Source organism: Gasterosteus aculeatus, unplaced genomic scaffold, assembly GCF_964276395.1.
Source record: "Gasterosteus aculeatus unplaced genomic scaffold, fGasAcu3.hap1.1 HAP1_SCAFFOLD_23, whole genome shotgun sequence".
NCBI classification, from domain to species: domain Eukaryota; kingdom Metazoa; phylum Chordata; class Actinopteri; order Perciformes; family Gasterosteidae; genus Gasterosteus; species Gasterosteus aculeatus.
Window position 1 is genome coordinate 195,568 of NW_027554882.1, and position 20,366 is coordinate 215,933.

The 20,366-nt window shown below is 44.7% G+C and overlaps 33 non-coding genes across 33 annotated transcripts; all 33 read right to left on the bottom strand.

Annotated features, from left to right (window-relative positions):
* Nucleotides 1-55: 55 nt before the first annotated feature.
* On the bottom strand, nucleotides 56-170 carry LOC144392533 (U5 spliceosomal RNA). The gene has a single exon (XR_013455916.1). It is a non-coding gene; the product is annotated as a U5 spliceosomal RNA (small nuclear RNA).
* Nucleotides 171-612: 442 nt separating this feature from the next.
* Nucleotides 613-776, bottom strand: LOC144392213 (U1 spliceosomal RNA). The gene has a single exon (XR_013455600.1). It is a non-coding gene; the product is annotated as a U1 spliceosomal RNA (small nuclear RNA).
* Nucleotides 777-1,052: 276 nt separating this feature from the next.
* On the bottom strand, nucleotides 1,053-1,243 carry LOC144392290 (U2 spliceosomal RNA). Its single transcript, XR_013455677.1, has one exon. It is a non-coding gene; the product is annotated as a U2 spliceosomal RNA (small nuclear RNA).
* A 705-nt stretch (nucleotides 1,244-1,948) lies between these two features.
* Nucleotides 1,949-2,063, bottom strand: LOC144392082 (U5 spliceosomal RNA). Its single transcript, XR_013455470.1, has one exon. It is a non-coding gene; the product is annotated as a U5 spliceosomal RNA (small nuclear RNA).
* Nucleotides 2,064-2,505: 442 nt separating this feature from the next.
* On the bottom strand, nucleotides 2,506-2,669 carry LOC144392225 (U1 spliceosomal RNA). The gene has a single exon (XR_013455612.1). It is a non-coding gene; the product is annotated as a U1 spliceosomal RNA (small nuclear RNA).
* Nucleotides 2,670-2,945: 276 nt separating this feature from the next.
* On the bottom strand, nucleotides 2,946-3,136 carry LOC144392476 (U2 spliceosomal RNA). The gene has a single exon (XR_013455864.1). It is a non-coding gene; the product is annotated as a U2 spliceosomal RNA (small nuclear RNA).
* A 705-nt stretch (nucleotides 3,137-3,841) lies between these two features.
* Nucleotides 3,842-3,956, bottom strand: LOC144392090 (U5 spliceosomal RNA). Its single transcript, XR_013455477.1, has one exon. It is a non-coding gene; the product is annotated as a U5 spliceosomal RNA (small nuclear RNA).
* A 442-nt stretch (nucleotides 3,957-4,398) lies between these two features.
* On the bottom strand, nucleotides 4,399-4,562 carry LOC144392237 (U1 spliceosomal RNA). The gene has a single exon (XR_013455624.1). It is a non-coding gene; the product is annotated as a U1 spliceosomal RNA (small nuclear RNA).
* Nucleotides 4,563-4,825: 263 nt separating this feature from the next.
* LOC144392291 (U2 spliceosomal RNA) lies at nucleotides 4,826-5,016 on the bottom strand. Its single transcript, XR_013455678.1, has one exon. It is a non-coding gene; the product is annotated as a U2 spliceosomal RNA (small nuclear RNA).
* A 602-nt stretch (nucleotides 5,017-5,618) lies between these two features.
* Nucleotides 5,619-5,733, bottom strand: LOC144392535 (U5 spliceosomal RNA). The gene has a single exon (XR_013455919.1). It is a non-coding gene; the product is annotated as a U5 spliceosomal RNA (small nuclear RNA).
* A 442-nt stretch (nucleotides 5,734-6,175) lies between these two features.
* On the bottom strand, nucleotides 6,176-6,339 carry LOC144392249 (U1 spliceosomal RNA). Its single transcript, XR_013455636.1, has one exon. It is a non-coding gene; the product is annotated as a U1 spliceosomal RNA (small nuclear RNA).
* Nucleotides 6,340-6,615: 276 nt separating this feature from the next.
* LOC144392292 (U2 spliceosomal RNA) lies at nucleotides 6,616-6,806 on the bottom strand. The gene has a single exon (XR_013455679.1). It is a non-coding gene; the product is annotated as a U2 spliceosomal RNA (small nuclear RNA).
* Nucleotides 6,807-7,511: 705 nt separating this feature from the next.
* LOC144392084 (U5 spliceosomal RNA) lies at nucleotides 7,512-7,626 on the bottom strand. The gene has a single exon (XR_013455472.1). It is a non-coding gene; the product is annotated as a U5 spliceosomal RNA (small nuclear RNA).
* A 442-nt stretch (nucleotides 7,627-8,068) lies between these two features.
* LOC144392262 (U1 spliceosomal RNA) lies at nucleotides 8,069-8,232 on the bottom strand. Its single transcript, XR_013455648.1, has one exon. It is a non-coding gene; the product is annotated as a U1 spliceosomal RNA (small nuclear RNA).
* A 276-nt stretch (nucleotides 8,233-8,508) lies between these two features.
* LOC144392463 (U2 spliceosomal RNA) lies at nucleotides 8,509-8,699 on the bottom strand. The gene has a single exon (XR_013455850.1). It is a non-coding gene; the product is annotated as a U2 spliceosomal RNA (small nuclear RNA).
* A 705-nt stretch (nucleotides 8,700-9,404) lies between these two features.
* On the bottom strand, nucleotides 9,405-9,519 carry LOC144392066 (U5 spliceosomal RNA). The gene has a single exon (XR_013455453.1). It is a non-coding gene; the product is annotated as a U5 spliceosomal RNA (small nuclear RNA).
* Nucleotides 9,520-9,961: 442 nt separating this feature from the next.
* Nucleotides 9,962-10,125, bottom strand: LOC144392274 (U1 spliceosomal RNA). The gene has a single exon (XR_013455660.1). It is a non-coding gene; the product is annotated as a U1 spliceosomal RNA (small nuclear RNA).
* A 263-nt stretch (nucleotides 10,126-10,388) lies between these two features.
* Nucleotides 10,389-10,579, bottom strand: LOC144392293 (U2 spliceosomal RNA). The gene has a single exon (XR_013455680.1). It is a non-coding gene; the product is annotated as a U2 spliceosomal RNA (small nuclear RNA).
* Nucleotides 10,580-11,181: 602 nt separating this feature from the next.
* Nucleotides 11,182-11,296, bottom strand: LOC144392536 (U5 spliceosomal RNA). The gene has a single exon (XR_013455920.1). It is a non-coding gene; the product is annotated as a U5 spliceosomal RNA (small nuclear RNA).
* A 442-nt stretch (nucleotides 11,297-11,738) lies between these two features.
* Nucleotides 11,739-11,902, bottom strand: LOC144392286 (U1 spliceosomal RNA). Its single transcript, XR_013455672.1, has one exon. It is a non-coding gene; the product is annotated as a U1 spliceosomal RNA (small nuclear RNA).
* A 276-nt stretch (nucleotides 11,903-12,178) lies between these two features.
* LOC144392295 (U2 spliceosomal RNA) lies at nucleotides 12,179-12,369 on the bottom strand. The gene has a single exon (XR_013455681.1). It is a non-coding gene; the product is annotated as a U2 spliceosomal RNA (small nuclear RNA).
* A 705-nt stretch (nucleotides 12,370-13,074) lies between these two features.
* LOC144392060 (U5 spliceosomal RNA) lies at nucleotides 13,075-13,189 on the bottom strand. Its single transcript, XR_013455448.1, has one exon. It is a non-coding gene; the product is annotated as a U5 spliceosomal RNA (small nuclear RNA).
* Nucleotides 13,190-13,631: 442 nt separating this feature from the next.
* Nucleotides 13,632-13,795, bottom strand: LOC144392298 (U1 spliceosomal RNA). Its single transcript, XR_013455684.1, has one exon. It is a non-coding gene; the product is annotated as a U1 spliceosomal RNA (small nuclear RNA).
* A 263-nt stretch (nucleotides 13,796-14,058) lies between these two features.
* LOC144392296 (U2 spliceosomal RNA) lies at nucleotides 14,059-14,249 on the bottom strand. The gene has a single exon (XR_013455682.1). It is a non-coding gene; the product is annotated as a U2 spliceosomal RNA (small nuclear RNA).
* A 602-nt stretch (nucleotides 14,250-14,851) lies between these two features.
* Nucleotides 14,852-14,966, bottom strand: LOC144392067 (U5 spliceosomal RNA). The gene has a single exon (XR_013455454.1). It is a non-coding gene; the product is annotated as a U5 spliceosomal RNA (small nuclear RNA).
* A 442-nt stretch (nucleotides 14,967-15,408) lies between these two features.
* LOC144392310 (U1 spliceosomal RNA) lies at nucleotides 15,409-15,572 on the bottom strand. The gene has a single exon (XR_013455696.1). It is a non-coding gene; the product is annotated as a U1 spliceosomal RNA (small nuclear RNA).
* A 276-nt stretch (nucleotides 15,573-15,848) lies between these two features.
* Nucleotides 15,849-16,039, bottom strand: LOC144392297 (U2 spliceosomal RNA). Its single transcript, XR_013455683.1, has one exon. It is a non-coding gene; the product is annotated as a U2 spliceosomal RNA (small nuclear RNA).
* A 705-nt stretch (nucleotides 16,040-16,744) lies between these two features.
* Nucleotides 16,745-16,859, bottom strand: LOC144392091 (U5 spliceosomal RNA). Its single transcript, XR_013455479.1, has one exon. It is a non-coding gene; the product is annotated as a U5 spliceosomal RNA (small nuclear RNA).
* A 434-nt stretch (nucleotides 16,860-17,293) lies between these two features.
* On the bottom strand, nucleotides 17,294-17,457 carry LOC144392322 (U1 spliceosomal RNA). Its single transcript, XR_013455709.1, has one exon. It is a non-coding gene; the product is annotated as a U1 spliceosomal RNA (small nuclear RNA).
* A 263-nt stretch (nucleotides 17,458-17,720) lies between these two features.
* LOC144392299 (U2 spliceosomal RNA) lies at nucleotides 17,721-17,911 on the bottom strand. Its single transcript, XR_013455685.1, has one exon. It is a non-coding gene; the product is annotated as a U2 spliceosomal RNA (small nuclear RNA).
* Nucleotides 17,912-18,513: 602 nt separating this feature from the next.
* Nucleotides 18,514-18,628, bottom strand: LOC144392537 (U5 spliceosomal RNA). Its single transcript, XR_013455921.1, has one exon. It is a non-coding gene; the product is annotated as a U5 spliceosomal RNA (small nuclear RNA).
* A 442-nt stretch (nucleotides 18,629-19,070) lies between these two features.
* On the bottom strand, nucleotides 19,071-19,234 carry LOC144392335 (U1 spliceosomal RNA). The gene has a single exon (XR_013455722.1). It is a non-coding gene; the product is annotated as a U1 spliceosomal RNA (small nuclear RNA).
* Nucleotides 19,235-19,510: 276 nt separating this feature from the next.
* Nucleotides 19,511-19,701, bottom strand: LOC144392300 (U2 spliceosomal RNA). Its single transcript, XR_013455687.1, has one exon. It is a non-coding gene; the product is annotated as a U2 spliceosomal RNA (small nuclear RNA).
* Nucleotides 19,702-20,366: the final 665 nt, after the last annotated feature.

The window sequence follows — 20,366 nt, forward strand, 5'->3', positions numbered from 1 at the left end:
TCCATTGTCAGGAGCCTCTGTCCAACTACTTTTCTTTTCACACAAGTACATGAGGCTCAGCCAATTGGCAGAGCCTGCCAAAAATATGGTCAACTCATTGTTGTTCCTCTCCACGGAAGTCTTTAGTAAAAGGCGAAAGACTTATGCGTATTGAAGAGAAACCAAAGTCAGTTGCGGAATCAGGTGACAGGCAGCCTTATATCCCAGTCGCAACAGTGATCCCTCTTGTGGTTGGGACTGGTTGAGCTGCGGTTGTCCAATGCCAAACCCATTCCCCAGCACCAGCCATCAAAAACTCATTGATTTGTTTACAAGCAAAAGTGTAAAGTCCTGCTGAAATGTGCTTGATTTCACTTTGGATTCAGACAGTGATTTGCTGATTTGAGACGTGCTCCACTGGAGACTCCAGCGCAGTGATGATTAATGCTGAAATCTGGTTGATTTCACTTTGGATTCAGACAGTGATTTGCTGATTGTAGACTCCCTCCACCGGAGACTCCAGTGCAGTGGTGATTAATCCGTGTAAAATCCTGCTGAAATGTGGTTGATTTCACTAGGGATTCAGACAGTGATGAATAAACGGGACACCTGGTTTTTCTTTGACTTCAATATCAGGGGAGAGCGCGAACGCAGTCCCCCACTACCACAAATTATGCAGTCGAGATTCCCACATTTGGGGAATTCGCAGTGGTCAGCACAGTCGCAGTGCAATGACTGAGCCTCGCCCTGGGTGAACCACCTTCTTGATCATGGTATCTCCCCTGCCAGGTAAGTATGAGTTGGTGGTGACAGAGGCAGGGACGGTATTCCCAGTCACAGCATTTGTGGTGACGGTTCGCAGATGGCACCGTCCTCACAGACCGGTGAAGTTAAAATCAGTGATTTGAGACTTGCAAAACAAAGGCACTATTGATGAGTAAGCATAAGTCACTTGCCAAAAGCCTCAGTCTTAAAAACTATGTGGAGGTGAGACTTGTTTTACTCAAAGCAGAAATCATTTCCAACACCACACCACTGATTCAGGTTACCATTTCTTTTATTTTCCACAATTTAAAGGGTGCACCGTTCCCGGAGGTGCTGCAATACCGGGTCGATGCTTGGAGTGAACGGAGCAAGCCCCTTTTTCATCTCCCAGAGCTAAAAATCGGCTTAATATGTAGTCCTCGTATAGAGGACATATCAGATATTAAACTGATAAGAACAGATACTACACTTGATCTTAGCCAAAAGGCCGAGAAGCGATAACACCAAACTGTTTGTTTGCAGACCCAACGTACCAGCACATATCTCAATTGTCGCGGTGCGGTTCTTTCAACTGGGCGTAGCAGTCGCTTGCTACTTAACAACCCACTCCCCACGCTGCCCCCGTCCTCAAAAAAGCTAAAATCATTGATTTGTTTACAAGCAAAAGTGTAAACTCCTGCTGAAATCTGGTTGATTTCACTGTTGTTTCAGACACTAGAGACTCCAGTGATGATTAATCACTGTAAAGTCCTGCTGAAAATCTTGTTGATTTCACAATGGATTCAGACAGAGATTTGAGACTTGCTGCAAGGCTCCACTAGTGACTCCAGTGATGATTCATCTCTGCAAAGTCCTGCTGAAAATCTTGTTGATTTCACAATGGATTCAGACAGAGATTTGAGACTTGCTGCAAGGCTCCACTAGTGACTCCAGTGATGATTCCTGCTGAAAATCTTGTTGATTTCACAATGAATTCAGACAGTGATTTGCTGATTTGAGACGTGCTCCACCGGAGACTCCAGTAAAGTGACCATTAATCCCTGTAAAATCCTGCTGAAATCTGGTTGATTTCACTTTGGATTCAGACAGTGATTTGAGACTTGCTGCACTAGTGACTCCAGTGATAAGTAAACACAACTTTGTTTGTGCTCCATTGTCAGGAGCCTCTGTCCAACTACTTTTCTTTTCACACAAGTACATGAGGCTCAGCCAATTGGCAGAGCCTGCCAAAAATATGGTCAACTCATTGTTGTTCCTCTCCACAGAAGTCTTTAGTAAAAGGCGAAAGACTTATGCGTATTGAAGAGAAACCAAAGTCAGTTGCGGAATCAGGTGGCAGGCAGCCTTATATCCCAGTCGCAACAGTGATCCCTCTTGTGGTTGGGACTGGTTGAGCTGCGGTTGTCCAATGCCAAACCCATTCCCCAGCACCAGCCATCAAAAACTCATTGATTTGTTTACAAGCAAAAGTGTAAAGTCCTGCTGAAATGTGCTTGATTTCACTTTGGATTCAGACAGTGATTTGCTGATTTGAGACGTGCTCCACTGGAGACTCCAGCGCAGTGATGATTAATGCTGAAATCTGGTTGATTTCACTTTGGATTCAGACAGTGATTTGCTGATTGTAGACTCCCTCCACCGGAGACTCCAGTGCAGTGGTGATTAATCCGTGTAAAATCCTGCTGAAATGTGGTTGATTTCACTAGGGATTCAGACAGTGATGATTAAACGGGACACCTGGTTTTTCTTTGACTTCAATATCAGGGGAGAGCGCGAACGCAGTCCCCCACTACCACAAATTATGCAGTCGAGATTCCCACATTTGGGGAATTCGCAGTGGTCAGCACAGTCGCAGTGCAATGACTGAGCCTCGCCCTGGGTGAACCACCTTCTTGATCATGGTATCTCCCCTGCCAGGTAAGTATGAGTTGGTGGTGACAGAGGCAGGGACGGTATTCCCAGTCACAGCATTTGTGGTGACGGTTCGCAGATGGCACCGTCCTCACAGATCGGTGAAGTTAAAATCAGTGATTTGAGACTTGCAAAACAAAGGCACTATTGATGAGTAAGCATAAGTCACTTGCCAAAAGCCTCAGTCTTAAAAACTATGTGGAGGTGAGACTTGTTTTACTCAAAGCAGAAATCATTTCCAACACCACACCACTGATTCAGGTTACCATTTCTTTTATTTTCCACAATTTAAAGGGTGCACCGTTCCCGGAGGTGCTGCAATACCGGGTCGATGCTTGGAGTGAACGGAGCAAGCCCCTTTTTCATCTCCCAGAGCTAAAAATCGGCTTAATATGTAGTCCTCGTATAGAGGACATATCAGATATTAAACTGATGAGAACAGATACTACACTTGATCTTAGCCAAAAGGCCGAGAAGCGATAACACCAAACTGTTTGTTTGCAGACCCAACGTACCAGCACATATCTCAATTGTCGCGGTGCGGTTCTTTCAACTGGGCGTAGCAGTCGCTTGCTACTTAACAACCCACTCCCCACGCTGCCCCCGTCCTCAAAAAAGCTAAAATCATTGATTTGTTTACAAGCAAAAGTGTAAACTCCTGCTGAAATCTGATTGATTTCACTGTTGTTTCAGACACTAGAGACTCCAGTGATGATTAATCACTGTAAAGTCCTGCTGAAAATCTTGTTGATTTCACAATGGATTCAGACAGAGATTTGAGACTTGCTGCAAGGCTCCACTAGTGACTCCAGTGATGATTCATCTCTGCAAAGTCCTGCTGAAAATCTTGTTGATTTCACAATGGATTCAGACAGAGATTTGAGACTTGCTGCAAGGCTCCACTAGTGACTCCAGTGATGATTCCTGCTGAAAATCTTGTTGATTTCACAATGAATTCAGACAGTGATTTGCTGATTTGAGACGTGCTCCACCGGAGACTCCAGTAAAGTGACCATTAATCCCTGTAAAATCCTGCTGAAATCTGGTTGATTTCACTTTGGATTCAGACAGTGATTTGAGACTTGCTGCACTAGTGACTCCAGTGATAAGTAAACACAACTTTGTTTGTGCTCCATTGTCAGGAGCCTCTGTCCAACTACTTTTCTTTTCACACAAGTACATGAGGCTCAGCCAATTGGCAGAGCCTGCCAAAAATATGGTCAACACATTGTTGTTCCTCTCCACGGAAGTCTTTAGTAAAAGGCGAAAGACTTATGCGTATTGAAGAAAAACCAAAGTCAGTTGCGGAATCAGGTGGCAGGCAGCCTTATATCCCAGTCGCAACAGTGATCCCTCTTGTGGTTGGGACTGGTTGAGCTGCGGTTGTCCAATGCCAAACCCATTCCCCAGCACCAGCCATCAAAAACTCATTGATTTGTTTACAAGCAAAAGTGTAAAGTCCTGCTGAAATGTGCTTGATTTCACTTTGGATTCAGACAGTGATTTGCTGATTTGAGACGTGCTCCACTGGAGACTCCAGCGCAGTGATGATTAATGCTGAAATGTGCTTGATCTCACTTTGGATTCAGACAGTGATTTGCTGATTGTAGACTCCCTCCACCGGAGACTCCAGTGCAGTGGTGATTAATCCGTGTAAAATCCTGCTGAAATGTGGTTGATTTCACTAGGGATTCAGACAGTGATGATTAAACGGGACACCTGGTTTTTCTTTGACTTCAATATCAGGGGAGAGCGCGAACGCAGTCCCCCACTACCACAAATTATGCAGTCGAGATTCCCACATTTGGGGAATTCGCAGTGGTCAGCACAGTCGCAGTGCAATGACTGAGCCTCGCCCTGGGTGAACCACCTTCTTGATCATGGTATCTCCCCTGCCAGGTAAGTATGAGTTGGTGGTGACAGAGGCAGGGACGGTATTCCCAGTCACAGCATTTGTGGTGACGGTTCGCAGATGGCACCGTCCTCACAGATCGGTGAAGTTAAAATCAGTGATTTGAGACTTGCAAAACAAAGGCACTATTGATGAGTAAGCCAAAAGCCGCAGTCTTAAAAACTATGTGGAGGTGAGACTTGTTTTACTCAAAGCAGAAATCATTTCCAACACCACACCACTGATTCAGGTTACCATTTCTTTTATTTTCCACAATTTAAAGGGTGCACCGTTCCCGGAGGTGCTGCAATACCGGGTCGATGCTTGGAGTGAACGGAGCAAGCCCCTTTTTCATCTCCCAGAGCTAAAAATCGGCTTAATATGTAGTCCTCGTATAGAGGACATATCAGATATTAAACTGATAAGAACAGATACTACACTTGATCTTAGCCAAAAGGCCGAGAAGCGATAACACCAAACTGTTTGTTTGCAGACCCAACGTACCAGCACATATCTCAATTGTCGCGGTGCGGTTCTTTCAACTGGGCGTAGCAGTCGCTTGCTACTTAACAACCCACTCCCCATGCTGCCCCCGTCCTCAAAAAAGCTAAAATCATTGATTTGTTTACAAGCAAAAGTGTAAACTCCTGCTGAAATCTGGTTGATTTCACTGTTGTTTCAGACACTAGAGACTCCAGTGATGATTAATCACTGTAAAGTCCTGCTGAAAATCTTGTTGATTTCACAATGGATTCAGACAGAGATTTGAGACTTGCTGCAAGGCTCCACTAGTGACTCCAGTGATGATTCCTGCTGAAAATCTTGTTGATTTCACAATGAATTCAGACAGTGATTTGCTGATTTGAGACGTGCTCCACCGGAGACTCCAGTAAAGTGACCATTAATCCCTGTAAAATCCTGCTGAAATCTGGTTGATTTCACTTTGGATTCAGACAGTGATTTGAGACTTGCTGCACTAGTGACTCCAGTGATAAGTAAACACAACTTTGTTTGTGCTCCATTGTCAGGAGCCTCTGTCCAACTACTTTTCTTTTCACACAAGTACATGAGGCTCAGCCAATTGGCAGAGCCTGCCAAAAATATGGTCAACTCATTGTTGTTCCTCTCCACGGAAGTCTTTAGTAAAAGGCGAAAGACTTATGCGTATTGAAGAGAAACCAAAGTCAGTTGCGGAATCAGGTGACAGGCAGCCTTATATCCCAGTCGCAACAGTGATCCCTCTTGTGGTTGGGACTGGTTGAGCTGCGGTTGTCCAATGCCAAACCCATTCCCCAGCACCAGCCATCAAAAACTCATTGATTTGTTTACAAGCAAAAGTGTAAAGTCCTGCTGAAATGTGCTTGATTTCACTTTGGATTCAGACAGTGATTTGCTGATTTGAGACGTGCTCCACTGGAGACTCCAGCGCAGTGATGATTAATGCTGAAATCTGGTTGATTTCACTTTGGATTCAGACAGTGATTTGCTGATTGTAGACTCCCTCCACCGGAGACTCCAGTGCAGTGGTGATTAATCCGTGTAAAATCCTGCTGAAATGTGGTTGATTTCACTAGGGATTCAGACAGTGATGAATAAACGGGACACCTGGTTTTTCTTTGACTTCAATATCAGGGGAGAGCGCGAACGCAGTCCCCCACTACCACAAATTATGCAGTCGAGATTCCCACATTTGGGGAATTCGCAGTGGTCAGCACAGTCGCAGTGCAATGACTGAGCCTCGCCCTGGGTGAACCACCTTCTTGATCATGGTATCTCCCCTGCCAGGTAAGTATGAGTTGGTGGTGACAGAGGCAGGGACGGTATTCCCAGTCACAGCATTTGTGGTGACGGTTCGCAGATGGCACCGTCCTCACAGACCGGTGAAGTTAAAATCAGTGATTTGAGACTTGCAAAACAAAGGCACTATTGATGAGTAAGCATAAGTCACTTGCCAAAAGCCTCAGTCTTAAAAACTATGTGGAGGTGAGACTTGTTTTACTCAAAGCAGAAATCATTTCCAACACCACACCACTGATTCAGGTTACCATTTCTTTTATTTTCCACAATTTAAAGGGTGCACCGTTCCCGGAGGTGCTGCAATACCGGGTCGATGCTTGGAGTGAACGGAGCAAGCCCCTTTTTCATCTCCCAGAGCTAAAAATCGGCTTAATATGTAGTCCTCGTATAGAGGACATATCAGATATTAAACTGATAAGAACAGATACTACACTTGATCTTAGCCAAAAGGCCGAGAAGCGATAACACCAAACTGTTTGTTTGCAGACCCAACGTACCAGCACATATCTCAATTGTCGCGGTGCGGTTCTTTCAACTGGGCGTAGCAGTCGCTTGCTACTTAACAACCCACTCCCCACGCTGCCCCCGTCCTCAAAAAAGCTAAAATCATTGATTTGTTTACAAGCAAAAGTGTAAACTCCTGCTGAAATCTGGTTGATTTCACTGTTGTTTCAGACACTAGAGACTCCAGTGATGATTAATCACTGTAAAGTCCTGCTGAAAATCTTGTTGATTTCACAATGGATTCAGACAGAGATTTGAGACTTGCTGCAAGGCTCCACTAGTGACTCCAGTGATGATTCATCTCTGCAAAGTCCTGCTGAAAATCTTGTTGATTTCACAATGGATTCAGACAGAGATTTGAGACTTGCTGCAAGGCTCCACTAGTGACTCCAGTGATGATTCCTGCTGAAAATCTTGTTGATTTCACAATGAATTCAGACAGTGATTTGCTGATTTGAGACGTGCTCCACCGGAGACTCCAGTAAAGTGACCATTAATCCCTGTAAAATCCTGCTGAAATCTGGTTGATTTCACTTTGGATTCAGACAGTGATTTGAGACTTGCTGCACTAGTGACTCCAGTGATAAGTAAACACAACTTTGTTTGTGCTCCATTGTCAGGAGCCTCTGTCCAACTACTTTTCTTTTCACACAAGTACATGAGGCTCAGCCAATTGGCAGAGCCTGCCAAAAATATGGTCAACTCATTGTTGTTCCTCTCCACAGAAGTCTTTAGTAAAAGGCGAAAGACTTATGCGTATTGAAGAGAAACCAAAGTCAGTTGCGGAATCAGGTGGCAGGCAGCCTTATATCCCAGTCGCAACAGTGATCCCTCTTGTGGTTGGGACTGGTTGAGCTGCGGTTGTCCAATGCCAAACCCATTCCCCAGCACCAGCCATCAAAAACTCATTGATTTGTTTACAAGCAAAAGTGTAAAGTCCTGCTGAAATGTGCTTGATTTCACTTTGGATTCAGACAGTGATTTGCTGATTTGAGACGTGCTCCACTGGAGACTCCAGCGCAGTGATGATTAATGCTGAAATCTGGTTGATTTCACTTTGGATTCAGACAGTGATTTGCTGATTGTAGACTCCCTCCACCGGAGACTCCAGTGCAGTGGTGATTAATCCGTGTAAAATCCTGCTGAAATGTGGTTGATTTCACTAGGGATTCAGACAGTGATGATTAAACGGGACACCTGGTTTTTCTTTGACTTCAATATCAGGGGAGAGCGCGAACGCAGTCCCCCACTACCACAAATTATGCAGTCGAGATTCCCACATTTGGGGAATTCGCAGTGGTCAGCACAGTCGCAGTGCAATGACTGAGCCTCGCCCTGGGTGAACCACCTTCTTGATCATGGTATCTCCCCTGCCAGGTAAGTATGAGTTGGTGGTGACAGAGGCAGGGACGGTATTCCCAGTCACAGCATTTGTGGTGACGGTTCGCAGATGGCACCGTCCTCACAGATCGGTGAAGTTAAAATCAGTGATTTGAGACTTGCAAAACAAAGGCACTATTGATGAGTAAGCATAAGTCACTTGCCAAAAGCCTCAGTCTTAAAAACTATGTGGAGGTGAGACTTGTTTTACTCAAAGCAGAAATCATTTCCAACACCACACCACTGATTCAGGTTACCATTTCTTTTATTTTCCACAATTTAAAGGGTGCACCGTTCCCGGAGGTGCTGCAATACCGGGTCGATGCTTGGAGTGAACGGAGCAAGCCCCTTTTTCATCTCCCAGAGATAAAAATCGGCTTAATATGTAGTCCTCGTATAGAGGACATATCAGATATTAAACTGATAAGAACAGATACTACACTTGATCTTAGCCAAAAGGCCGAGAAGCGATAACACCAAACTGTTTGTTTGCAGACCCAACGTACCAGCACATATCTCAATTGTCGCGGTGCGGTTCTTTCAACTGGGCGTAGCAGTCGCTTGCTACTTAACAACCCACTCCCCACGCTGCCCCCGTCCTCAAAAAAGCTAAAATCATTGATTTGTTTACAAGCAAAAGTGTAAACTCCTGCTGAAATCTGGTTGATTTCACTGTTGTTTCAGACACTAGAGACTCCAGTGATGATTAATCACTGTAAAGTCCTGCTGAAAATCTTGTTGATTTCACAATGGATTCAGACAGAGATTTGAGACTTGCTGCAAGGCTCCACTAGTGACTCCAGTGATGATTCATCTCTGCAAAGTCCTGCTGAAAATCTTGTTGATTTCACAATGGATTCAGACAGAGATTTGAGACTTGCTGCAAGGCTCCACTAGTGACTCCAGTGATGATTCCTGCTGAAAATCTTGTTGATTTCACAATGAATTCAGACAGTGATTTGCTGATTTGAGACGTGCTCCACCGGAGACTCCAGTAAAGTGACCATTAATCCCTGTAAAATCCTGCTGAAATCTGGTTGATTTCACTTTGGATTCAGACAGTGATTTGAGACTTGCTGCACTAGTGACTCCAGTGATAAGTAAACACAACTTTGTTTGTGCTCCATTGTCAGGAGCCTCTGTCCAACTACTTTTCTTTTCACACAAGTACATGAGGCTCAGCCAATTGGCAGAGCCTGCCAAAAATATGGTCAACACATTGTTGTTCCTCTCCACGGAAGTCTTTAGTAAAAGGCGAAAGACTTATGCGTATTGAAGAGAAACCAAAGTCAGTTGCGGAATCAGGTGGCAGGCAGCCTTATATCCCAGTCGCAACAGTGATCCCTCTTGTGGTTGGGACTGGTTGAGCTGCGGTTGTCCAATGCCAAACCCATTCCCCAGCACCAGCCATCAAAAACTCATTGATTTGTTTACAAGCAAAAGTGTAAAGTCCTGCTGAAATGTGCTTGATTTCACTTTGGATTCAGACAGTGATTTGCTGATTTGAGACGTGCTCCACTGGAGACTCCAGCGCAGTGATGATTAATGCTGAAATCTGGTTGATTTCACTTTGGATTCAGACAGTGATTTGCTGATTGTAGACTCCCTCCACCGGAGACTCCAGTGCAGTGGTGATTAATCCGTGTAAAATCCTGCTGAAATGTGGTTGATTTCACTAGGGATTCAGACAGTGATGATTAAACGGGACACCTGGTTTTTCTTTGACTTCAATATCAGGGGAGAGCGCGAACGCAGTCCCCCACTACCACAAATTATGCAGTCGAGATTCCCACATTTGGGGAATTCGCAGTGGTCAGCACAGTCGCAGTGCAATGACTGAGCCTCGCCCTGGGTGAACCACCTTCTTGATCATGGTATCTCCCCTGCCAGGTAAGTATGAGTTGGTGGTGACAGAGGCAGGGACGGTATTCCCAGTCACAGCATTTGTGGTGACGGTTCGCAGATGGCACCGTCCTCACAGATCGGTGAAGTTAAAATCAGTGATTTGAGACTTGCAAAACAAAGGCACTATTGATGAGTAAGCCAAAAGCCGCAGTCTTAAAAACTATGTGGAGGTGAGACTTGTTTTACTCAAAGCAGAAATCATTTCCAACACCACACCACTGATTCAGGTTACCATTTCTTTTATTTTCCACAATTTAAAGGGTGCACCGTTCCCGGAGGTGCTGCAATACCGGGTCGATGCTTGGAGTGAACGGAGCAAGCCCCTTTTTCATCTCCCAGAGCTAAAAATCGGCTTAATATGTAGTCCTCGTATAGAGGACATATCAGATATTAAACTGATAAGAACAGATACTACACTTGATCTTAGCCAAAAGGCCGAGAAGCGATAACACCAAACTGTTTGTTTGCAGACCCAACGTACCAGCACATATCTCAATTGTCGCGGTGCGGTTCTTTCAACTGGGCGTAGCAGTCGCTTGCTACTTAACAACCCACTCCCCATGCTGCCCCCGTCCTCAAAAAAGCTAAAATCATTGATTTGTTTACAAGCAAAAGTGTAAACTCCTGCTGAAATCTGGTTGATTTCACTGTTGTTTCAGACACTAGAGACTCCAGTGATGATTAATCACTGTAAAGTCCTGCTGAAAATCTTGTTGATTTCACAATGGATTCAGACAGAGATTTGAGACTTGCTGCAAGGCTCCACTAGTGACTCCAGTGATGATTCCTGCTGAAAATCTTGTTGATTTCACAATGAATTCAGACAGTGATTTGCTGATTTGAGACGTGCTCCACCGGAGACTCCAGTAAAGTGACCATTAATCCCTGTAAAATCCTGCTGAAATCTGGTTGATTTCACTTTGGATTCAGACAGTGATTTGAGACTTGCTGCACTAGTGACTCCAGTGATAAGTAAACACAACTTTGTTTGTGCTCCATTGTCAGGAGCCTCTGTCCAACTACTTTTCTTTTCACACAAGTACATGAGGCTCAGCCAATTGGCAGAGCCTGCCAAAAATATGGTCAACTCATTGTTGTTCCTCTCCACGGAAGTCTTTAGTAAAAGGCGAAAGACTTATGCGTATTGAAGAGAAACCAAAGTCAGTTGCGGAATCAGGTGGCAGGCAGCCTTATATCCCAGTCGCAACAGTGATCCCTCTTGTGGTTGGGACTGGTTGAGCTGCGGTTGTCCAATGCCAAACCCATTCCCCAGCACCAGCCATCAAAAACTCATTGATTTGTTTACAAGCAAAAGTGTAAAGTCCTGCTGAAATGTGCTTGATTTCACTTTGGATTCAGACAGTGATTTGCTGATTTGAGACGTGCTCCACTGGAGACTCCAGCGCAGTGATGATTAATGCTGAAATCTGGTTGATTTCACTTTGGATTCAGACAGTGATTTGCTGATTGTAGACTCCCTCCACCGGAGACTCCAGTGCAGTGGTGATTAATCCGTGTAAAATCCTGCTGAAATGTGGTTGATTTCACTAGGGATTCAGACAGTGATGATTAAACGGGACACCTGGTTTTTCTTTGACTTCAATATCAGGGGAGAGCGCGAACGCAGTCCCCCACTACCACAAATTATGCAGTCGAGATTCCCACATTTGGGGAATTCGCAGTGGTCAGCACAGTCGCAGTGCAATGACTGAGCCTCGCCCTGGGTGAACCACCTTCTTGATCATGGTATCTCCCCTGCCAGGTAAGTATGAGTTGGTGGTGACAGAGGCAGGGACGGTATTCCCAGTCACAGCATTTGTGGTGACGGTTCGCAGATGGCACCGTCCTCACAGATCGGTGAAGTTAAAATCAGTGATTTGAGACTTGCAAAACAAAGGCACTATTGATGAGTAAGCATAAGTCACTTGCCAAAAGCCTCAGTCTTAAAAACTATGTGGAGGTGAGACTTGTTTTACTCAAAGCAGAAATCATTTCCAACACCACACCACTGATTCAGGTTACCATTTCTTTTATTTTCCACAATTTAAAGGGTGCACCGTTCCCGGAGGTGCTGCAATACCGGGTCGATGCTTGGAGTGAACGGAGCAAGCCCCTTTTTCATCTCCCAGAGCTAAAAATCGGCTTAATATGTAGTCCTCGTATAGAGGACATATCAGATATTAAACTGATAAGAACAGATACTACACTTGATCTTAGCCAAAAGGCCGAGAAGCGATAACACCAAACTGTTTGTTTGCAGACCCAACGTACCAGCACATATCTCAATTGTCGCGGTGCGGTTCTTTCAACTGGGCGTAGCAGTCGCTTGCTACTTAACAACCCACTCCCCACGCTGCCCCCGTCCTCAAAAAAGCTAAAATCATTGATTTGTTTACAAGCAAAAGTGTAAACTCCTGCTGAAATCTGGTTGATTTCACTGTTGTTTCAGACACTAGAGACTCCAGTGATGATTAATCACTGTAAAGTCCTGCTGAAAATCTTGTTGATTTCACAATGGATTCAGACAGAGATTTGAGACTTGCTGCAAGGCTCCACTAGTGACTCCAGTGATGATTCATCTCTGCAAAGTCCTGCTGAAAATCTTGTTGATTTCACAATGGATTCAGACAGAGATTTGAGACTTGCTGCAAGGCTCCACTAGTGACTCCAGTGATGATTCCTGCTGAAAATCTTGTTGATTTCACAATGAATTCAGACAGTGATTTGCTGATTTGAGACGTGCTCCACCGAAGACTCCAGTAAAGTGACCATTAATCCCTGTAAAATCCTGCTGAAATCTGGTTGATTTCACTTTGGATTCAGACAGTGATTTGAGACTTGCTGCACTAGTGACTCCAGTGATAAGTAAACACAACTTTGTTTGTGCTCCATTGTCAGGAGCCTCTGTCCAACTACTTTTCTTTTCACACAAGTACATGAGGCTCAGCCAATTGGCAGAGCCTGCCAAAAATATGGTCAACTCATTGTTGTTCCTCTCCACGGAAGTCTTTAGTAAAAGGCGAAAGACTTATGCGTATTGAAGAAAAACCAAAGTCAGTTGCGGAATCAGGTGGCAGGCAGCCTTATATCCCAGTCGCAACAGTGATCCCTCTTGTGGTTGGGACTGGTTGAGCTGCGGTTGTCCAATGCCAAACCCATTCCCCAGCACCAGCCATCAAAAACTCATTGATTTGTTTACAAGCAAAAGTGTAAAGTCCTGCTGAAATGTGCTTGATTTCACTTTGGATTCAGACAGTGATTTGCTGATTTGAGACGTGCTCCACTGGAGACTCCAGCGCAGTGATGATTAATGCTGAAATGTGCTTGATCTCACTTTGGATTCAGACAGTGATTTGCTGATTGTAGACTCCCTCCACCGGAGACTCCAGTGCAGTGGTGATTAATCCGTGTAAAATCCTGCTGAAATGTGGTTGATTTCACTAGGGATTCAGACAGTGATGATTAAACGGGACACCTGGTTTTTCTTTGACTTCAATATCAGGGGAGAGCGCGAACGCAGTCCCCCACTACCACAAATTATGCAGTCGAGATTCCCACATTTGGGGAATTCGCAGTGGTCAGCACAGTCGCAGTGCAATGACTGAGCCTCGCCCTGGGTGAACCACCTTCTTGATCATGGTATCTCCCCTGCCAGGTAAGTATGAGTTGGTGGTGACAGAGGCAGGGACGGTATTCCCAGTCACAGCATTTGTGGTGACGGTTCGCAGATGGCACCGTCCTCACAGATCGGTGAAGTTAAAATCAGTGATTTGAGACTTGCAAAACAAAGGCACTATTGATGAGTAAGCCAAAAGCCGCAGTCTTAAAAACTATGTGGAGGTGAGACTTGTTTTACTCAAAGCAGAAATCATTTCCAACACCACACCACTGATTCAGGTTACCATTTCTTTTATTTTCCACAATTTAAAGGGTGCACCGTTCCCGGAGGTGCTGCAATACCGGGTCGATGCTTGGAGTGAACGGAGCAAGCCCCTTTTTCATCTCCCAGAGCTAAAAATCGGCTTAATATGTAGTCCTCGTATAGAGGACATATCAGATATTAAACTGATAAGAACAGATACTACACTTGATCTTAGCCAAAAGGCCGAGAAGCGATAACACCAAACTGTTTGTTTGCAGACCCAACGTACCAGCACATATCTCAATTGTCGCGGTGCGGTTCTTTCAACTGGGCGTAGCAGTCGCTTGCTACTTAACAACCCACTCCCCATGCTGCCCCCGTCCTCAAAAAAGCTAAAATCATTGATTTGTTTACAAGCAAAAGTGTAAACTCCTGCTGAAATCTGGTTGATTTCACTGTTGTTTCAGACACTAGAGACTCCAGTGATGATTAATCACTGTAAAGTCCTGCTGAAAATCTTGTTGATTTCACAATGGATTCAGACAGAGATTTGAGACTTGCTGCAAGGCTCCACTAGTGACTCCAGTGATGATTCCTGCTGAAAATCTTGTTGATTTCACAATGAATTCAGACAGTGATTTGCTGATTTGAGACGTGCTCCACCGGAGACTCCAGTAAAGTGACCATTAATCCCTGTAAAATCCTGCTGAAATCTGGTTGATTTCACTTTGGATTCAGACAGTGATTTGAGACTTGCTGCACTAGTGACTCCAGTGATAAGTAAACACAACTTTGTTTGTGCTCCATTGTCAGGAGCCTCTGTCCAACTACTTTTCTTTTCACACAAGTACATGAGGCTCAGCCAATTGGCAGAGCCTGCCAAAAATATGGTCAACACATTGTTGTTCCTCTCCACGGAAGTCTTTAGTAAAAGGCGAAAGACTTATGCGTATTGAAGAGAAACCAAAGTCAGTTGCGGAATCAGGTGGCAGGCAGCCTTATATCCCAGTCGCAACAGTGATCCCTCTTGTGGTTGGGACTGGTTGAGCTGCGGTTGTCCAATGCCAAACCCATTCCCCAGCACCAGCCATCAAAAACTCATTGATTTGTTTACAAGCAAAAGTGTAAAGTCCTGCTGAAATGTGCTTGATTTCACTTTGGATTCAGACAGTGATTTGCTGATTTGAGACGTGCTCCACTGGAGACTCCAGCGCAGTGATGATTAATGCTGAAATCTGGTTGATTTCACTTTGGATTCAGACAGTGATTTGCTGATTGTAGACTCCCTCCACCGGAGACTCCAGTGCAGTGGTGATTAATCCGTGTAAAATCCTGCTGAAATGTGGTTGATTTCACTAGGGATTCAGACAGTGATGATTAAACGGGACACCTGGTTTTTCTTTGACTTCAATATCAGGGGAGAGCGCGAACGCAGTCCCCCACTACCACAAATTATGCAGTCGAGATTCCCACATTTGGGGAATTCGCAGTGGTCAGCACAGTCGCAGTGCAATGACTGAGCCTCGCCCTGGGTGAACCACCTTCTTGATCATGGTATCTCCCCTGCCAGGTAAGTATGAGTTGGTGGTGACAGAGGCAGGGACGGTATTCCCAGTCACAGCATTTGTGGTGACGGTTCGCAGATGGCACCGTCCTCACAGATCGGTGAAGTTAAAATCAGTGATTTGAGACTTGCAAAACAAAGGCACTATTGATGAGTAAGCATAAGTCACTTGCCAAAAGCCTCAGTCTTAAAAACTATGTGGAGGTGAGACTTGTTTTACTCAAAGCAGAAATCATTTCCAACACCACACCACTGATTCAGGTTACCATTTCTTTTATTTTCCACAATTTAAAGGGTGCACCGTTCCCGGAGGTGCTGCAATACCGGGTCGATGCTTGGAGTGAACGGAGCAAGCCCCTTTTTCATCTCCCAGAGCTAAAAATCGGCTTAATATGTAGTCCTCGTATAGAGGACATATCAGATATTAAACTGATAAGAACAGATACTACACTTGATCTTAGCCAAAAGGCCGAGAAGCGATAACACCAAACTGTTTGTTTGCAGACCCAACGTACCAGCACATATCTCAATTGTCGCGGTGCGGTTCTTTCAACTGGGCGTAGCAGTCGCTTGCTACTTAACAACCCACTCCCCACGCTGCCCCCGTCCTCAAAAAAGCTAAAATCATTGATTTGTTTACAAGCAAAAGTGTAAACTCCTGCTGAAATCTGATTGATTTCACTGTTGTTTCAGACACTAGAGACTCCAGTGATGATTAATCACTGTAAAGTCCTGCTGAAAATCTTGTTGATTTCACAATGGATTCAGACAGAGATTTGAGACTTGCTGCAAGGCTCCACTAGTGACTCCAGTGATGATTCATCTCTGCAAAGTCCTGCTGAAAATCTTGTTGATTTCACAATGGATTCAGACAGAGATTTGAGACTTGCTGCAAGGCTCCACTAGTGACTCCAGTGATGATTCCTGCTGAAAATCTTGTTGATTTCACAATGAATTCAGACAGTGATTTGCTGATTTGAGACGTGCTCCACCGGAGACTCCAGTAAAGTGACCATTAATCCCTGTAAAATCCTGCTGAAATCTGGTTGATTTCACTTTGGATTCAGACAGTGATTTGAGACTTGCTGCACTAGTGACTCCAGTGATAAGTAAACACAACTTTGTTTGTGCTCCATTGTCAGGAGCCTCTGTCCAACTACTTTTCTTTTCACACAAGTACATGAGGCTCAGCCAATTGGCAGAGCCTGCCAAAAATATGGTCAACACATTGTTGTTCCTCTCCACGGAAGTCTTTAGTAAAAGGCGAAAGACTTATGCGTATTGAAGAAAAACCAAAGTCAGTTGCGGAATCAGGTGGCAGGCAGCCTTATATCCCAGTCGCAACAGTGATCCCTCTTGTGGTTGGGACTGGTTGAGCTGCGGTTGTCCAATGCCAAACCCATTCCCCAGCACCAGCCATCAAAAACTCATTGATTTGTTTACAAGCAAAAGTGTAAAGTCCTGCTGAAATGTGCTTGATTTCACTTTGGATTCAGACAGTGATTTGCTGATTTGAGACGTGCTCCACTGGAGACTCCAGCGCAGTGATGATTAATGCTGAAATGTGCTTGATCTCACTTTGGATTCAGACAGTGATTCTAGACTCCCTCCACTGGAGACTCCAGTGCAGTGGTGATTAATCCGTGTAAAATCCTGCTGAAATGTGGTTGATTTCACTAGGGATTCAGACAGTGATGAATAAACGGGACACCTGGTTTTTCTTTGACTTCAATATCAGGGGAGAGCGCGAACGCAGTCCCCCACTACCACAAATTATGCAGTCGAGATTCCCACATTTGGGGAATTCGCAGTGGTCAGCACAGTCGCAGTGCAATGACTGAGCCTCGCCCTGGGTGAACCACCTTCTTGATCATGGTATCTCCCCTGCCAGGTAAGTATGAGTTGGTGGTGACAGAGGCAGGGACGGTATTCCCAGTCACAGCATTTGTGGTGACGGTTCGCAGATGGCACCGTCCTCACAGATCGGTGAAGTTAAAATCAGTGATTTGAGACTTGCAAAACAAAGGCACTATTGATGAGTAAGCCAAAAGCCGCAGTCTTAAAAACTATGTGGAGGTGAGACTTGTTTTACTCAAAGCAGAAATCATTTCCAACACCACACCACTGATTCAGGTTACCATTTCTTTTATTTTCCACAATTTAAAGGGTGCACCGTTCCCGGAGGTGCTGCAATACCGGGTCGATGCTTGGAGTGAACGGAGCAAGCCCCTTTTTCATCTCCCAGAGCTAAAAATCGGCTTAATATGTAGTCCTCGTATAGAGGACATATCAGATATTAAACTGATAAGAACAGATACTACACTTGATCTTAGCCAAAAGGCCGAGAAGCGATAACACCAAACTGTTTGTTTGCAGACCCAACGTACCAGCACATATCTCAATTGTCGCGGTGCGGTTCTTTCAACTGGGCGTAGCAGTCGCTTGCTACTTAACAACCCACTCCCCATGCTGCCCCCGTCCTCAAAAAAGCTAAAATCATTGATTTGTTTACAAGCAAAAGTGTAAACTCCTGCTGAAATCTGGTTGATTTCACTGTTGTTTCAGACACTAGAGACTCCAGTGATGATTAATCACTGTAAAGTCCTGCTGAAAATCTTGTTGATTTCACAATGGATTCAGACAGAGATTTGAGACTTGCTGCAAGGCTCCACTAGTGACTCCAGTGATGATTCCTGCTGAAAATCTTGTTGATTTCACAATGAATTCAGACAGTGATTTGCTGATTTGAGACGTGCTCCACCGGAGACTCCAGTAAAGTGACCATTAATCCCTGTAAAATCCTGCTGAAATCTGGTTGATTTCACTTTGGATTCAGACAGTGATTTGAGACTTGCTGCACTAGTGACTCCAGTGATAAGTAAACACAACTTTGTTTGTGCTCCATTGTCAGGAGCCTCTGTCCAACTACTTTTCTTTTCACACAAGTACATGAGGCTCAGCCAATTGGCAGAGCCTGCCAAAAATATGGTCAACTCATTGTTGTTCCTCTCCACGGAAGTCTTTAGTAAAAGGCGAAAGACTTATGCGTATTGAAGAGAAACCAAAGTCAGTTGCGGAATCAGGTGACAGGCAGCCTTATATCCCAGTCGCAACAGTGATCCCTCTTGTGGTTGGGACTGGTTGAGCTGCGGTTGTCCAATGCCAAACCCATTCCCCAGCACCAGCCATCAAAAACTCATTGATTTGTTTACAAGCAAAAGTGTAAAGTCCTGCTGAAATGTGCTTGATTTCACTTTGGATTCAGACAGTGATTTGCTGATTTGAGACGTGCTCCACTGGAGACTCCAGCGCAGTGATGATTAATGCTGAAATCTGGTTGATTTCACTTTGGATTCAGACAGTGATTTGCTGATTGTAGACTCCCTCCACCGGAGACTCCAGTGCAGTGGTGATTAATCCGTGTAAAATCCTGCTGAAATGTGGTTGATTTCACTAGGGATTCAGACAGTGATGAATAAACGGGACACCTGGTTTTTCTTTGACTTCAATATCAGGGGAGAGCGCGAACGCAGTCCCCCACTACCACAAATTATGCAGTCGAGATTCCCACATTTGGGGAATTCGCAGTGGTCAGCACAGTCGCAGTGCAATGACTGAGCCTCGCCCTGGGTGAACCACCTTCTTGATCATGGTATCTCCCCTGCCAGGTAAGTATGAGTTGGTGGTGACAGAGGCAGGGACGGTATTCCCAGTCACAGCATTTGTGGTGACGGTTCGCAGATGGCACCGTCCTCACAGACCGGTGAAGTTAAAATCAGTGATTTGAGACTTGCAAAACAAAGGCACTATTGATGAGTAAGCATAAGTCACTTGCCAAAAGCCTCAGTCTTAAAAACTATGTGGAGGTGAGACTTGTTTTACTCAAAGCAGAAATCATTTCCAACACCACACCACTGATTCAGGTTACCATTTCTTTTATTTTCCACAATTTAAAGGGTGCACCGTTCCCGGAGGTGCTGCAATACCGGGTCGATGCTTGGAGTGAACGGAGCAAGCCCCTTTTTCATCTCCCAGAGCTAAAAATCGGCTTAATATGTAGTCCTCGTATAGAGGACATATCAGATATTAAACTGATAAGAACAGATACTACACTTGATCTTAGCCAAAAGGCCGAGAAGCGATAACACCAAACTGTTTGTTTGCAGACCCAACGTACCAGCACATATCTCAATTGTCGCGGTGCGGTTCTTTCAACTGGGCGTAGCAGTCGCTTGCTACTTAACAACCCACTCCCCACGCTGCCCCCGTCCTCAAAAAAGCTAAAATCATTGATTTGTTTACAAGCAAAAGTGTAAACTCCTGCTGAAATCTGATTGATTTCACTGTTGTTTCAGACACTAGAGACTCCAGTGATGATTAATCACTGTAAAGTCCTGCTGAAAATCTTGTTGATTTCACAATGGATTCAGACAGAGATTTGAGACTTGCTGCAAGGCTCCACTAGTGACTCCAGTGATGATTCATCTCTGCAAAGTCCTGCTGAAAATCTTGTTGATTTCACAATGGATTCAGACAGAGATTTGAGACTTGCTGCAAGGCTCCACTAGTGACTCCAGTGATGATTCCTGCTGAAAATCTTGTTGATTTCACAATGAATTCAGACAGTGATTTGCTGATTTGAGACGTGCTCCACCGGAGACTCCAGTAAAGTGACCATTAATCCCTGTAAAATCCTGCTGAAATCTGGTTGATTTCACTTTGGATTCAGACAGTGATTTGAGACTTGCTGCACTAGTGACTCCAGTGATAAGTAAACACAACTTTGTTTGTGCTCCATTGTCAGGAGC